The sequence below is a fragment of the Corvus hawaiiensis genome, chromosome 26 (genome assembly GCF_020740725.1).
Source record: "Corvus hawaiiensis isolate bCorHaw1 chromosome 26, bCorHaw1.pri.cur, whole genome shotgun sequence".
Lineage (NCBI taxonomy): Eukaryota > Metazoa > Chordata > Aves > Passeriformes > Corvidae > Corvus > Corvus hawaiiensis.
In genome coordinates, this window is record NC_063238.1 from 21,856,815 (window position 1) to 21,873,295 (window position 16,481).

The following is a 16,481-nucleotide window of genomic DNA, read 5'->3' on the forward strand; positions in this document are numbered from 1 at the left end:
ATCTGCTACCAAGAGGCCACCAGCCCAAGTGGAGCACAGTGCCAGGCTGGGGCCTGGCAAAAGGCAGCGCCGGGCACTACTGAGCAGGCAGCACTGTCAAGATAATCAGGGTAGCCTGGGGCAGGCAGGAAAGATTCCTCAAAGCAGGGCACACATTTGCCTTGTGCTGGTCATGCAAAAGACAGCAGTGGAGCAAAAGTACCAGGATTCAGAAACTCACCCTCCCCTTTTCATTCGGCTTTTCAGAGGTGCATCCTCCAGCATAAAACTGCTGTCAGTTCTCCAATGGTTTCATCCAACCACCTGTCTAGGGTTCAAAGCCATGGACAAAGTGTGATAACATGCTTGCATTACTCTACCTGTCCTGATCACTCCTTGTTTCTCCTTCACCTTCTCATCCTCCTGCCTGAACCATGGCTCTGCTGCTGCAGGCAGCTACAAGCCACCCTCCTCCACTTCCCCGTGTGGCTTTTCTCTGCCCTGTGCTGAGCTTTCCTCCTTTCCTGTCCTGGTCTCCCACTGTCCACTTCTTTTTACCTCTCCTGTCTGCCCCAATTCTGCCACTGGTGGATTTTCCTCTCATTCCAGTAAGAGATCATGTGTGTTTAGCTGTGAAAGCTTGATCCATAGTAAATAAAGGGAATCTGGCATTCATCCCACATTGAATCTGAGATCTCCGACCATGCTCCTCCATCAGCTGCCATTTTTCATGCAGTCACACACTGGACTTGTCTTTTTCTTCCCTGTTCCCATTTTCTGCCAAGAGAGAGCAACTCATACCTGGGCTTTTGGCACCACTCCCAGTGCAGCACAGGATCAGTGAGATGAGGCAAACCCTGACAGGGCATATAGAGCAGGTTTCTAGCCTGGCACATCCCAGTTTGCCTGTAGTCCCACTGTGCTCCCCATCTCCTATGGAGAGATGCTAGGGACAGTGAGGAACATGAGGGGAATGTTCAGAGCAAGTGACGGGCTCATGTTCCAAGTGAACCCGGCTGCATCTCTGCTAGCAAACGAGAGAATTCCAAGACAGGAGCTCACACTATCCTGTAGCCCTCCATACATGGCTTAGAGAGCTCCCTGGTGTGGTTTTGGCCCATGCCAACTAGCACTTTCCCAGCCTGTTACAAGTATGGCTTGTGCCAGGGGCTGTCCATTGGATGTGACCATGTGGATGTGTGACACATCGTACAGCTGGGATTAGAGAATGGGGCCCATCATTGTCTTGGCTTCTTTTTAGCAGGATAGATGTACTGCGAGATGCTGGCAGATGAGCTGCGAAGAGACAGGGCTACAAAAAAGTATCAGTGACAGTGCAGAAATGAGGCAAGTGTTCTGCAAAACCAATTCCCACTTCATTCCGTCCCGTTTCTTCACCCCCTTTTATTTATTGTGCTTTCACTCCTCCTGCCTATCCTCTGGATTCACAGACACCCTCCTGACCACTATCCTTCCTTTTCATCGCTGCTTTCTGCACTGGGACCTTCCCCCCTCCTCCTGTCCCTTTGGCTTCACTTTTCTGATGCCTTACTTTTGTTACTTCTGCTCCCCTTTGCCACTCCCATCCTTTCTGCTCTGTACTTAGCATTTTGGCTACTTTTTTCTTGCCATGACCCAGTTCCTTCCGGAGCCTTATCATCACTTTTTTGTTTCCTTCTGCCCCTTTTGTGTCCTATTCACTTATTCCATGCTCCTGCTGGCTATCTCCAATCAGCTGCCCAGCTCCAGTTTCTCCTCCATCAACTTCTGCCCAACCCTAGCCCCCCAGGCTCTTTCTTTTCTCTCCTGCTGTATTTCATTGTCCTATTTTTCTTTTCTGATATTGTTCCCACTTCCCACATCCCCTCCTTGTGGTCCCAAATGCTGCTGCTGCATGGCTGCCCTTTTCCACTCTCACTCCACTGGTTTCCAGGGTCCCCTCTGGTGCTCCCAGAGTGTCTGTTCCCTTCCTGCCTTTGTCTCTCAGTCTGTCTCTCCTCTTCCCTCTTTGTTCTCGGCTTTTTCCTCCCTTGGCCTCCTCCTCTCCCAAGGGGAGGTGGTTTCATACTAATGCAAAGCTGCAAGGTCTCGAGAGCAACTTCCATCAGCCTGATTTAATTTCTAGCTGCTGCTTTTGCATATTATAACACATTCTCTAAAATTGACTTGGATGGCTGCTTTGCACTGTCACTTCTTTATCAGGGGCCTGAATTGAAGCCCTCTGCAGCTAACAGGGGCCTTTCCTCTGGCTCTTGTGACCTTTCAGGCAGTGTGGAGGCTGAGGCCCTGCTAAGGCAGATGCCCCCATGGTAGCGCCCCAAGACAGTGTTGCTTAGCAGGTGAGAGTGTACACAGGTAGTAGTAACAGCCATAAATCAGCAGTGTTCTGTTCTGGCCCGTTTCTCTAACCCTTAGGTTGCTCAGGGTGTCCCCTTGCCATTTTGGAAGACAATGCCGTTGTTCAATACAGGTAATTGTCAAGACAGTCACTTAAGGGAATGACAGAGTAGGGAACTGTGGGGATATAGCAGTTGTGACTCCCCATGGAGCTACACAGTCAGGCCACTGCGAGGGACTTGAATATATTGAACCATCTTAAGAAGTTTTGGGTTTGATTGTCACTGAGAAAACTGTGTGGCACTGGACCTGGGAACTGCAGGCAGGAGTGGACACGCATGAGAATGAATCAGCGCCTGTGAGACACTTGGGATCCCCGCTTCAATGCATGGCAAAGAGTGTAATAATGGCAGCAACAATAAAAAGAGTAAAATAATAGCAGCCACCAGAAAAGAAGAATAGCATTTTTAAAAATTATTTCCTTTTCGGTTTTCTCAACAATAAAAGTTGGCCAGATTTCAGATTATAATTGCATTATACATATTTTGTAACAGTATTTTAATTTCAAATATGTTTCTCTGAACTAAAGCAATTTGGAGACTGCAAAAATGCAGTTTTAAACCCAGTTTCATTAATTTCCTAGCACTAGTGTACATATTTTCACAACTTTCACACTTTTTCTTTCAGAGAATTCGCTATTCTGGGGAAAAGAAAAATGGCAAATTTGAAAGTCGGGAAGCAGTCCAAATCAGATGTGATTTTTTTCATCTGGAAGTTTAATGGAAATTTCTCTTGCTATAACCATAACACGAGCAGCGACGTTGAGGAAGAATGTCAGAGGTTAAAATTCATCCCTGCAAAGTGGTCAAGCCAAGACATAAGCATCACTCATTTCACCTCTGTTTTGTGGCCATTTCTAAGAGTTAACTGTGGTGCATAAGGGGTATGAGTACAGAGTTCATCGGTTTGTAGACATTCCTTCTTGTATTTTTCCTTTTTTTTTGTGTCTAGGTTGATGCTTGTTTTAACATGAACGATCTGTTGTAGGATTTTTATTTCTGTGAATCAAAATCATTCTTTATTAGGATGACTAGAAAATGTATGCCCTCAAACTATGGGCTTTCCTCTGCTTTAGCACAATAGGCTCCAAAAAGGCCGTGGTTACACCACACAATCGGGGGCAGGGATTCCTACCGGCACGGCAGTTAGCACATTTTCCGAAATGCCCGTGTAGTCCATATGTGCTGGTTTTCAGCAAAACACCAGCCTCCACCAGCCTGAGCTTTGAAAATGGGAATTGTCTTTCAAAGGCCCTGATTCTGAGGCATTAAATTCTCATCCTTTTAGCCTTAGCATTTTTAGTACCTCTAATCTTTTCTGCAGTGCTCCTGAAAAGGTTTTCAGTGCTTCATACTGGCAGGAATATTTATTTTTCAGTAGGTTTATTTTGACCCAGGAGTTGTTTCCCTTTCCCCAGATGGATCTTCCCTTATGGGTCATGGGCCAGCTCCTCTCCCTGCCTCCCTCCCAGCCGGGCTGCCCTGCTCTTTGCTGAGAGCATCTTCTGAGATGGAGCACAAAGCTCCTTCTCTGCTACTGGCATTCTAGACCATCATATATATATATATATATATATATATCACAGAAAACCATCACTTTTTTCTAAACATATTTATTTCAGCATGCCCCATTTCCAAACTGTCAACATAAACCTCAAAAGTCTTAGTAGATCAAGATTTTTAACTGACAAAACTATGGCATGTGAACTAACAGGAGACAAAGGAGCATACCCAAATAAATAGGGTTGCTTTAGGAGAGTCTGAAGTACCTCCCGCATTGTGATCCTCCAAAGAAAGTTCTGTTTCACTTTCCAAGCATCCCGCAAGGGATCTACACCTCTCCCAGCGCCCCGCAGCCTGCAGAGCTCTTCCAGATGAGTCCCCCATGTTCCAGCTCAGTGGAGGCTTGTGCGGCCCCACAGTGTGGGGACAGGCTTTCCCATCTCTCTTCCTTTCGCTCCTGCTTTTGGCTGTTAGTCTTTTCACAACAAAAGTCGGTAGAAGGAGCAGGGCTCACCCTATGCAACACTGTTGCTTTTTACAGTGTTTTATTTTGCCACAAACCAGTGGCAACTTTGCTTCTCTGCAAGCTCTCGGCATTTTTGTCACTGTCTTAGATTAGAACCACATTGTCTCTCACTCACAGTTAAAAACTTAATATATGGATGTGAAGAGTGAAGCCACTCCAGCATTCTTGGTGCATCAAAACACATCCTGACATCAGGAAAACAAATTGCAGCGTATAGATCAGGAGAAAGGGAAGAACTTTGCAACAGTGATTCTGCTTTCATTTGCTCTGGTGTAGAAAATTAAAATGGTGTAGGAAATTGTTTTTCCTGTTCAGGATAGATTTGATTTTGCAAAATTACTGCTAACTTTGTAAACATTAAAATAGACGCAATAAAGATGTGAAATTTCACACAGGGGATCTACAATGTTTGTATAATTATAAGCATATGGTAACTTTACACGAAGTCTCTCTTATACTTTATTTACTAGTGCTTGGGGAAAACAGAGGTTCTCAAATTCAGTGTTTATTTACATGTACAGGGAATGTCACAGTCTCCATTAACCTGTCATAATTTGTATATCTGTCTTGGAATTCCAGCTATATAAAGCAAACTCCCACTCACACCATCATTTCTAATTTGTTCAGCTACTCTGCTAAATCAGACAATTTCTGGTGTTTCTAAAGAATGTATATCCTGCTGCTGGTGGCAGGATGAGAACTGCTTACCACCTCAGTGCATGCTTATTCAGCTCTTGGGGGGGTAAAAGTGAAAGCTGTTGCTTCGATGCAGTTTTCTTTGTTCTGAGGAATTTTGTGTGACTTTAATTTGTTGTTTTCTTTTTAGTCTGACTTTCCACAAGGCTATGAACCATCCCTGGAGGATAGTCAGCATTTTTTCTTTGATATACACAATTCCTAATTTTATAGGACACAAAAGGAACTCAGATCCAGCAGGATTCAGCCCTCAGTTTGTGGGCTGAATTACATTATTTTTTGTCTTTAATACTGAGTGGCCATATGTCTAGGGCTGTTCTTTGCCTCAGGAAGTGCAGGAGCTCATATATGCACAGTAACTTCACATCTTAGAAAAAAGGTGAAATGATTTGCAGATTTTTTTTTTCACTTTTCCCTTCTATGTAAGAATACTTACAGTTTTGATAAACTAGATTTAACTGTGCATTTGGGGTTTTTTTTGGGGTGAATAACTCAGGTCAGGCTTCCAGGTTTGGCTTCACTCAGGCTGCTACTATTAAATGATGTGTTTGCTGTTATGAATGATCATAACCACACGTTCTGACTGCAGAGGGACAGGGACACACACCAAATTTCTTTCAAAAGAAGGTGAAGGAGTCTGTACAAAGTGTTGTGTCATTGCAGTCTGGCCTAATAGCACAAAGAAATTTATTTGCATCCTTTTATTTTACAATTCCTTTCTCACTCATCTCTTTTTCCTTCACTTCCCTCTTGTCACTTCAGAACTGCATGGCCCCTTGGAGCTTGGCAGCTGGGTTTTCTCACAGACCCTGAGATAACTTCAAGATATCTTGGTTACTGTTCAGTTAACAGTTCTGGGATGCAAATGAGCACTTATCTGACACCTCGAAGATGTGGGTACCAATCTCATCCCCACTCACACTACCTCAGGAGTGTCACTGCATCTCTCCTTAATGTTGTTTCTGCCTCATTCCTTGTTTCAAACTCTTCAGGACAGGATCTGCATCCCACCATGCCACTGCTATTTAATTTTTTCTTGATAGGGAAAATTTAATTTTTCCTTATGTTAGCTCAAAGCAATCCACCAGTACTAGCTCTGCCGAGCCTGCTGGGTGTTACTTACTGTGTTCCCAGACCAGGACCTGGAGCCATTTGGCTTGGAGAAACCCTTTAGGAGCAATGCAGGAGAGTCACTGCATATGGGTCCAAACCAGGGGGGGGCCAATGAAATAGCCTCTGGCAAACAGAACAAACTCATGGGAAGTATAAAATTCATTTTAACCCTTGGCAATGCTTTGATACTGGAAGGAGATGGGTTGCAGCAGTCTTCAGGCTGGGGACATTCCCTCATCCAGGGAAGTTGTGCCTGAGGATGGTGGCAGGGGTGGGAGAGGCACAGGCTGAATTCTGATGGTGAAGCTGTCACAGTAATTCCACTCTTTTCCCCTTCCTTTTTGTTTGGTTTACTGAGGAGGGAGCGAAATATATAGAGGGGAGGAGGAGGGGATCAAGGAAAGACAGGAAAAAGCAAGCTGATAGTGGTTTTATATCAAAAGGTTAGCTGTCAGATGGATCTTCCCTACTAAATGAAGGGACTTGATGTGAGTTCTACTCCATCTCAGAAAACATCCCCACATGCTGCAAGTGTTCCTTTCCCTTTACATTTCTTTTTATGCTTTTTAAAATCTCTGCAGTTTTAAAAAGCCACTTTTCCTATCCCTGTCACAAGAGAGGCAGGCACAGCAAATGGAAGCTGATGACTTGCCCTGGAGAAACCCTTGAAGTATTTCTCCAAGGGGCAGTGCTACAACACAGTCCCATGCCTGCCAGCTGCCACCGGGAGGCTCCATGCTCCTATCCCAGCCAGCCACAGTGTCCGTCCTTTATAGGTCCCAAATTAACTCAGCTATTTTGCTCAGTAAAAGATGATTAAACAAGCGGTAAGTTGTTATCATTAGAGGCTTCCTATTAAACTATGACTATAAATACTGGTATAGGAAGGATAAAGCTTCCTCAAGCTAAGCATGTCAGAAGACAATATTGCCTTTAACATTGTCCACAAGATGCATTGGTTGACCAAAGTGTTTATCAGTGCTATCTTTTAGGAAATCGACCCGTTTATTTTCAGTTCCTCTGACTGCTTTATATTTAATGCGTAATGTGGTTACCTATTATATAAAACTGCATCATTAAATAGATTGCCCAAACCATTTTCAACACCACAAAGGCAAAAGACACAAAAGAATGCAAAGGCTCAAAAAGAAGAATGCACCAGCTAGAGCACAGCAAAACCCTCTTGCCTGTAGCATATTTTGTTTCCTTTGCAACTTAATCATAATTCTGAATTCTCTTATTTAAAATGCTTGTTCTGGGATTAATTAAATCAGCTTGATTTAATTAATTAAGGTCTGATCCTTGAGCTGCTAATGTGTACATTTATTCTTTCTTAATGTATGGTGGGTTTTTCTATATACAAGAGCAGTGGTAGCAAGCCAGAGCAATGCCATGCTGTACCAAACAAGGAGCTCTAAAGCAGAAGTGTTGGAGTATTCTTCCTCCTCACTGATGCCAATGCTGCCCTGGCACGGGGAATCACTTCCACACCTCCTATACATGCATGGCTGCTGGTGTGGGCAGACACCAGTGAGTCAGGAGAGAGCTGGGAGTGATGGCAGAATAAGAATATTAGTGCATTTACAAGTAAAAAATCTGGGCATGGCCTTTATCCTCGGTATTTTATCTGTGCCAATCAAGCAGCAAAAAAGTCCTTTATAAAAGCCAAGCTGAAACTCTGCAAACAGTGTAGATAACAACCCTCATGCTTGCTGTGGATCAAACAGAGTAAATGTACAATAGTTTGGGAGGTGCTGCCTCTGAATTTCTGCAGTTTGGAGAGATTTGCTCATTTTGAGCATGAGCCCAAAGCCATCTGCAGGCAAGGGGAGTCTTGGCTGGGGCAGAGAGCTGCCCTTTTTATTGCAGGGCTGGTCTATGGTGATCAGAATAATCCTGCTGCCATTCAGCCTGCATCGCCTTTGCATCAGTGCTGCTCTCACTGACAGTAATGGGAATTATGGTTGCAGTTTAACTTGCTCATGTGCCAAGGCATCCCACAGGTAACGACCTGGGTGTATGTACACGCATTAGTTCTTAAAGCTGCACACATTTCTCCTCTTTATAAAAGAAGACCAGGCACTCTATAACTGCTAAGAACAGGCTGTCTGAAAGGTGTTTTATTAACTGAAGTTGGGGAAGAAAATGAAACTGAAAAGAATACGACTGCATATTAAACTACATGAAGTGGTCATGACAACTGGGGATCTCAGTATCATAAAATTTTAACAGCTGGATGCAATCAGTGGGGATTTTCTATTTTTCTTTTTTGTTAAGCTTAAGAAACAAAAAGAGGAAGAAGAAAAAAAAATAAAAGCTTCATTTTACTCAAGCAAGCTTTTTATCCAGCTCAGCTTTCTTTGCTTAATATCAGAAGTTGTCTTTACTTCTCTATAAATCTCAGCAATGCCTGTGCTTAGTTGACATCGTCCTTTTCCCGGGGCAGGGATTCCACAACTGGAGGTGTTCAATATCCCCAACAGCAGCACAACGAGGAATGGAAACCAGAGAAACGCATGTTACAGGGAGACTTCCCCCGTGTGTATGCAATTTTCAGAACTTACCAAATAATTAATCAAAATCAAATTTTGCCTCACTCAAGACTCAACTGTACCTGAAATCCCACAGTAGTTCTTCAGCAAAAGAACTAAGTTCCACGCTAAGTCAGCAGAAACATTTTAATGTTTGTCTGGGCATCTTCCATTTCATCGCATGTAATCTCAGCCCAGGCTTTCACTTATTTCTTTCTTTAGCACTACTTGCTTCCTGCTAATGTCAGCACTTGCCCTGAGGTAGCTGAAGAAACTTTAACTTAGCTTTATCAGACCTATAGAAAAAGAGGGCATTACCAAAAATAATGTAATGGACTTCGTACCCTCGCAAAAAGTGTATGAAAAGCAAGTTCAGAATTGTATATAATTTACTGGAATAGTATTCCTTGATAGCTCCTGTGAGGACTGGCTTATTTGTCCAGGGAGTAATGGGATATTATTCACCATAACTGAGTTTGATGGCTCTCTGTCTGACTTGTATGGTTTTGCTCAGGCAGCCTTATAAACAAGAATGTTTCCTCAGTTCATTGTTCTTTCTGTGTCTGTTAAAATGCAAACTGACTCCAAACTTCTGACTTCACCTTTCAATGCTAACATGTGCATTTTTGTTTACTAAAATAACTTCATTTTTCATTTACTGATGGCTCATGAAGCCTACAACAGCATCCACACATCTGAAGAAAATCTGCTTCTCTTGTTGCATTTTCAGCCTCCCCAAATCCCACTTGTCTCCAGAGTCACAGGTTTTCCAGAGCAGAGGTTGCATTCTGAATAAACTCCTAAGCCGTTGTTTTGAGGACGGTGGATGGGCTTTGCCTCTCCTGAGGGACTCAGCACCGGACATTCGTAACGAGGGTCAGAGCAAGGCAGGATGGAGCACTGAGGCCGCAAAAAGAGCAGATGTCACCGAGGGAGTTTTCACCTTCAGTCTCCCAACTCCTTCAATGGATTGCCCTAAATCATGTTTTCCATGTTCTCCCACAAAATAATTTGGAAACACCTGTTGAAGGGCCAAAATAAACACTAGCAGATGGTGTTTGGAAAATGTCACGGGCTGCCCTTTGATGAGCGGCCTGGGAAGGGAGCCAAGCACATCACCTGGCAGTGCCCGTATCAGTGAGCTGTGGAGAAAACTGGTGGGCAGTGAAATGCTGGCTGGGCTTGGTGACTGCAGAGACCTGGGATGGGAACCTGGTCTCTAGTTTTCGGGGAATGTGTCTGGACTGTGAAGGACTTCTGAGTGGTGGGCTTGCTTCAATCCCAAATGTCTCTGAACTGAAGTAAGCCCTCACCAAACGAAGCTGCTGCATGTGCTTTGAGCAGAGATGTAAACTCAGAGCCACCAGCACAGGTTAAATGATCACAGGGAAGAGACAAGAAATGCGCTTGTCTATGGAGAGCCAGTGAATAGTACAACCAAACCAGCAGGACTGAGCTACATCGTGTATTTCAGAGGCTTGTACGAGGCAATGTATGGGGATAAGGCTTTTTTTTCCAAGAGAAATTGCTACTCAGGGGGTCCTTGGGAGGATCACCGACTCATTCCATGCATCACTCCAAAGGAACTACCACCACCCAAGGGAAAACCCGGGCAGTCTGTGAATGAACATCCTCGGAGGGAGATGTTTGAGTGAAAATAGGGATCGTACTGGCACCTGACGGGTGTCACCACTGGGTGACACGAAATGCGCTCTGTGGGACTGGTATTTGGGCTCCGAGCAGACTTTTCCCCTTTTCCCCCTTAAGGCCAAGATCTGAGGTGTGCACGGCCTTGGCGGGGGGCACACGGCGTAAGGACTCTGCTCCAGTTTCCTGACCTCCTCCTCGCACCTCCAGCTTGCGGACGGCCCGGAGGGCCCGGCGTGCTCTGATCTCCGGCCAGAGGAGAGCAGGGGTGGCCCCTTCCCCGCAGTTACCGGGACAGAGTCCCCGCTCCCGTCCCCGCTCTGGTGCTGCTGCGGTGCCGCCCCCGTCCCCGCTCCAGTGCCGCCCCCGTCCCGCTCCGGTCCCGCTCCGGTGCCGCCCCCGTCCCCGCTCCGGCCCCGCTCCGGTCCCGCTCCGGCCCCGCTCCGGTGCCGCCCCGGTCCCGCTCCGGCCCCGCTCCGGTGCCGCCCCGGTCCCGCTCTGGCCCCGCTCCGGTGCCGCCCCGGTCCCGCTCTGGCCCCGCTCCGGCCCCGCTCCGGTGCCGCCCCCGTCCCGCTCCGGCCCCGCTCCCGGGGCAGCCTCGCTCCCCCGCCCCTCCCAGGCCATGCCCAGGGCGACAGCGCCACCTGGCGGCCGGAGCGAGCCGCGCTGCCGGCCCCGGGAGCCCCTCCCCCCACCCCTCAGGTGCGTTCTCCCAGCTGGGACTCCAGCGGGGACTCCAGTGGGGACTCCAGCGGGGACTCCAGCGGGGACTCCAGTGGGGACTCCAGCTGGGACTCCAGTGGGGACTCCAGCTGGGACTCCAGTGGGGACTCCAGTGGGGACTCCAGCTGGGACTCCAGTGGGGACTCCAGTGGGGACTCCAGCGGGGACTCCAGCGGGGACTCCAGCTGGGACTCCAGTGGGGACTCCAGCGGGGACGCCAGCGGGGACTCCAGCTGGGACTCCAGTGGGGACTCCAGCTGGGACTCCAGTGGGGACTCCAGCGGGGACTCCAGCTGGGACTCCAGCTGGGACTCCAGCGGGGACTCCAGCTGGGACTCCAGCTGGGACTCCAGTGGGGACTCCAGCTGGGACTCCAGTGGGGACTCCAGCGGGGACTCCAGCTGGGACTCCAGTGGGGACTCCAGCGGGGACTCCAGCTGGGACTCCAGCGGGGACTCCAGCTGGGACTCCAGCTGGGACTCCAGTGGGGACTCCAGCGGGGACTCCAGTGGGGACTCCAGTGGGGACTCCAGCGGGGACTCCAGCTGGGACTCCAGTGGGGACCCCAGTGGGGACCCCAGCGAGGACTCCAGCGGGGACTCCAGCGGGGACTCCAGTGGGGACTCCAGCGGGGACTCCAGTGGGGACTCCAGCTGGGACTCCAGCGGGGACTCCAGCTGGGACTCCAGCGGGGACTCCAGCTGGGACTCCAGCGGGGACTCCAGCGGGGACTCCAGCGGGGACTCCAGCTGGGACTCCAGCTGGGACTCCAGCTGGGATTCCAGTGGGGACTCCAGCGGGGACTACAGCGGGGACTCCAGCTGGGACTCCAGCTGGGATTCCAGCTGGGACTCCAGCGGGGACTCCAGCGGGGACTCCAGCGGGGACTCCAGCGGGGACTCCAGCTGGGACTCCAGTGGGGACTCCAGCGGGGACTCCAGCTGGGACTCCAGCTGGGACTCCAGCTGGGACTCCAGCTGGGACTCCAGCTGGGACTCCAGCTGGGACTCCAGCGGGGACTACAGCGGGGACTCCAGCGGGGACTCCAGCTGGGACTCCAGCTGGGACTCCAGCTGGGACTCCAGTGGGGACTCCAGCTGGGACTCCAGTGGGGACTCCAGCGGGGACTCCAGCTGGGACTCCAGCGGGGACTCCAGCGGGGACTCCAGCTGGGACTCCAGCGGGGACTCCAGCTGGGACTCCAGCGGGGACTCCAGTGGGGACTCCAGTGGGGACTCCAGCGGGGACTCCAGCTGGGACTCCAGCGGGGACTCCAGCTGGGACTCCAGCTGGGACTCCAGCTGGGACTCCAGTGGGGACTCCAGCTGGGACTCCAGCGGGGACTCCAGCGGGGACTCCAGCTGGGACTCCAGTGGGGACTCCAGCTGGGACTCCAGTGGGGACTCCAGCTGGGACTCCAGCTGGGACTCCAGCTGGGACTCCAGTGGGGACTCCAGCTGGGACTCCAGTGGGGACTCCAGCTGGGACTCCAGCGGGGACTCCAGCGGGGACTCCAGCGGGGACTCCAGCGGGGACTCCAGCTGGGACTCCAGCTGGGATTCCAGCAGGGACTCCAGCGGGGACTCCAGCGGGGACTCCAGCTGGGATTCCAGCTGGGACTCCAGCTGGGACTCCAGTGGGGACTCCAGCGGGGACTCCAGCTGGGACTCCAGCGGGGACTCCAGCTGGGATTCCAGCTGGGACTCCAGCTGGGACTCCAGTGGGGACTCCAGCGGGGACTCCAGCGGGGACTCCAGCTGGGACTCCAGTGGGGACTCCAGTGGGGACTCCAGCGGGGACTCCAGCGGGGACTCCAGCTGGGACTCCAGCGGGGACTCCAGCGGGGACTCCAGCTGGGACTCCAGCGGGGACTCCAGCGGGGACTCCAGCGGGGACTCCAGCTGGGACTCCAGCGGGGACTCCAGCGGGGACTCCAGCGGGGACTCCAGCTGGGACTCCAGCGGGGACTCCAGCAGGGACTCCAGCTGGGACTCCAGCGGGGACTCCAGCGGGGACTCCAGCGGGGACTCCAGCGGGGACTCCAGCTGGGACTCCAGCGGGGACTCCAGCTGGGACTCCAGCGGGGACTCCAGCGGGGACTCCAGCTGGGACTCCAGTGGGGACTCCAGCGGGGACTCCAGCGGGGACTCCAGTGGGGACTCCAGCGGGGACTCCAGCGGGGACTCCAGCTGGGACTCCAGCGGGGACTCCAGTGGGGACTCCAGCTGGGACTCCAGCGGGGACTCCAGTGGGGACTCCAGCTGGGACTCCAGTGGGGACTCCAGCGGGGACTACAGCGGGGACTACAGCGGGGACTCCAGCTGGGACTCCAGTGGGGACTCCAGCTGGGACTCCAGCGGGGACTCCAGTGGGGACTCCAGCTGGGACTCCAGCTGGGACTCCAGCGGGGACTCCAGCTGGGACTCCAGTGGGGACTCCAGCGGGGACTCCAGCTGGGACTCCAGTGGGGACACAGGCGCACTCACCGCTGTGAGTGTCCCCGAGCGCCGCTGTAACAGTCACACGGGCATTTTCGAGAACGGTTTCCTTAATTTTGTTTCCATTCCCTGGGGCGGGGCTGCCCCTGGGGCTGTCCTGCTGGAGTGCCTCCACTTCTCAAAAATTTCTGACCTCCTTTTTGTATTCAGTTGTTCCACATACTCATCCCAGTCCCCAAAGCAGAAGCCCACAGACTGATTTTCCCATATGATGCTTGCCTTGCATGCTGTGAGGATCCAGCAGGAATGACAGCACAGGCATGAAGCAGCTACAGAGAGCGTCCGAGGTGAGGAAACAAGAAGGTACAAGCTGAAACAGTGGGCGTCCAGCCTAAATCACACAGCACAGCAGAATGATGAGATAAGGGCTTTTCTCACAATAATGAAGAGGAGAAATGCAAAGATATGAAAAACTGAAAGTTATTTTCCTACACTTACCATAAGTCCGGAAAGAGTGAAAAGTTTGTAAAGAAGCAGCTCATTATGTCCCGCTCTGTGGGTGTTGGCAACCTGATGGGTGCAGCAGCTACCCACGGGACTCCTGCTGCCTTTGCTGCAGGTGCTCCTGCAGAGAATACAACTTTTCCAATGATTCATGGCTTTTTCCATGTCCTCACAGGACAGTTTTATAAACTCTGTATGAGCTCTGCTGAGGCTACAGGCTCACAAAGGTACCCCGCAAAATGATAAAGCCAGAATGAGCTTCAGAGGGTTCTGTAACTCACACAGACCTGAAACTCATGGGCAGATATTGTCATGAGGCTGTGCTGGAACCAAACCCTGCCCCATGTGTCACTCACCAGTGTCAGAAACACCACTTGTGTTTCCAGATTACTTTTTGCTGCAGGTGTAAAGTGCTAGACCACAACAGTGGCAGATGGAGTCGTCTTATGTTCAGTTTTGTCACCTCTGCTAGATAGCAATGACTTCCATCAAACCACCAAGAGGCTGGCAACTCAAAGAGGCACAGTAATGTCTAACACAGCCTGTCTGTCTGCAGGAACGAGGCTTAGCATCCAAATGGTCTGTGAGATGATACGTATGGTTCTGCAGCTCTGCCTGCATGCCCAGGACTCAGGTGCAGAATGAGGTTCTTCCACGCACCCGAGCCCTGCAAGTCCTTCTTCTCCACTTTTTGGAAAGTTTTCTTCTTGCTGTAGAATGAACTTATAAGGATTTTTCTTTTCTAACATTCACATACATTCTGTTCTTTCAACTTACTGATGAATATAGCAGCCTGCTTTCTGTTTTCACAATGTGTTTTGCCCATGAACTTTATTTTCTCATCAGATGTTGAGAGCTGCAGAGGCACTTGGAAAGTTCTTGGCTCACATGCGCTGCCCCAGACCACACCTTCTCCTTGAGGAATTCCCAGGCTTTCAACTCAAGACTGTGATCTCTGTAAACCCTTGTCTATGATGTCTGAATATCTGTAATACTTCTCATTCTTCAGGATTTAGCTCCATCCAAGTGCATGAGGTGACTTGCCATTCACCAGCAGATATGTTCCAGGCTTCCTCCAGCAAATTTTTCTCACCTCTCCAAGCTCTCCTATGTAGACCAGCAGGCTGCCAAGGAGGGCAAGGAGAAGAAAATCGTGATCTTCTCAGAAGTCAGCAGAAAACTTTTCACCTGCTTTTGCAGAGACCATGCTGTGCCTTCCCTGCTGACCCTGCCAGTGCTTGGGAAGTGTCCCAGCTCAGCCCTCAGTTAGGCTGTCCCTGTTGTGAGCTGCAGCGCCGTCAGGTGGATGCTGCCGTGGCCAGGCAGAGGGTGTGAACCTCGCTCAGTGCCCATGTCCTGCGGGGTCAGCCACTGGCCATCTCTGCTGGATCCACAGAACTGCACGGCTGCAGATCCAGAAGGGGTTTGTGGGTGGAAGCAGAAAGACCACTCTTAAACTCACTCTCTCTGGGCGTGAGAAAGATGGAGTCTTCAAATTGTACCTGGACTGCTTGGTGCTTTGTAAGATTTGTTGCAAGAAAAGGGAGAGCCTGGGACTTCCAGTGAAAAAAAAAAGTCCACAGTTATAAATAAGATTAAAGACTAATGGAGCTGTAAGAACAATAATTGCAGAACTACATGCTGGTAAATTTTTATCACACAGTAATACATATGGCACCAGCAAAGAGAGTCACTGTTTTCTTTGCTTAAGCATATGAACTACCACACATTTATAAAAGAAACCATTCCTATTCTCTTATGCTGTTTGGAATATGTTTGAAAAGCACATTCAAGTGTGGGGAATGTCCAAAAAAGTTGCATCTGTCTGGTTTATGACTGACAGAAAAGGCCAAGCAATTATCTGAACTCCCGATGGGACAATTTTGTTCAGATGTATTTTGGGGTCAGGGGGCAAGGATTTCATCAGAGAGAGTTCTTCAGCTTATGAAACATACAATGTGTCCAAAACAAGGTCTGAAGTTGATTAGACATAAGTATTCAAAAGGAAATGATTTACATGACAGCTCTGGATGTACCGTCCTCTCAGTAAGATCTGACCCAGCAGGGCTGGGATAACTCACTTATGAAATAAGGCTTGTGAACCCCGTTAGGCTTTTTTATTTTTTTTCCCCCCCATTGTAATGCTTTGCAGGGAATTAGTATATAAATCTTCAGGAACCAGGTGGAAATGTAGGAACAGTTCCTCAGCTGGTGTAAATGAGCATAACTCCACCAGCTGGTAGAGTGCTGGAAAACCAGGGCCATGGTTTCTAGATGGGCTGACAGGTTTTGCTGCATTCTGATGCTGTTGGGCAGGGGCTTTGAAAGAGGCAACACAGGTTACGAGGCAGTTATGAGGCTGTGCATGTGTGTGACATGTGCTGCATCTATTCCTCCAGTGCAGCAGATGCCACACACATGCACA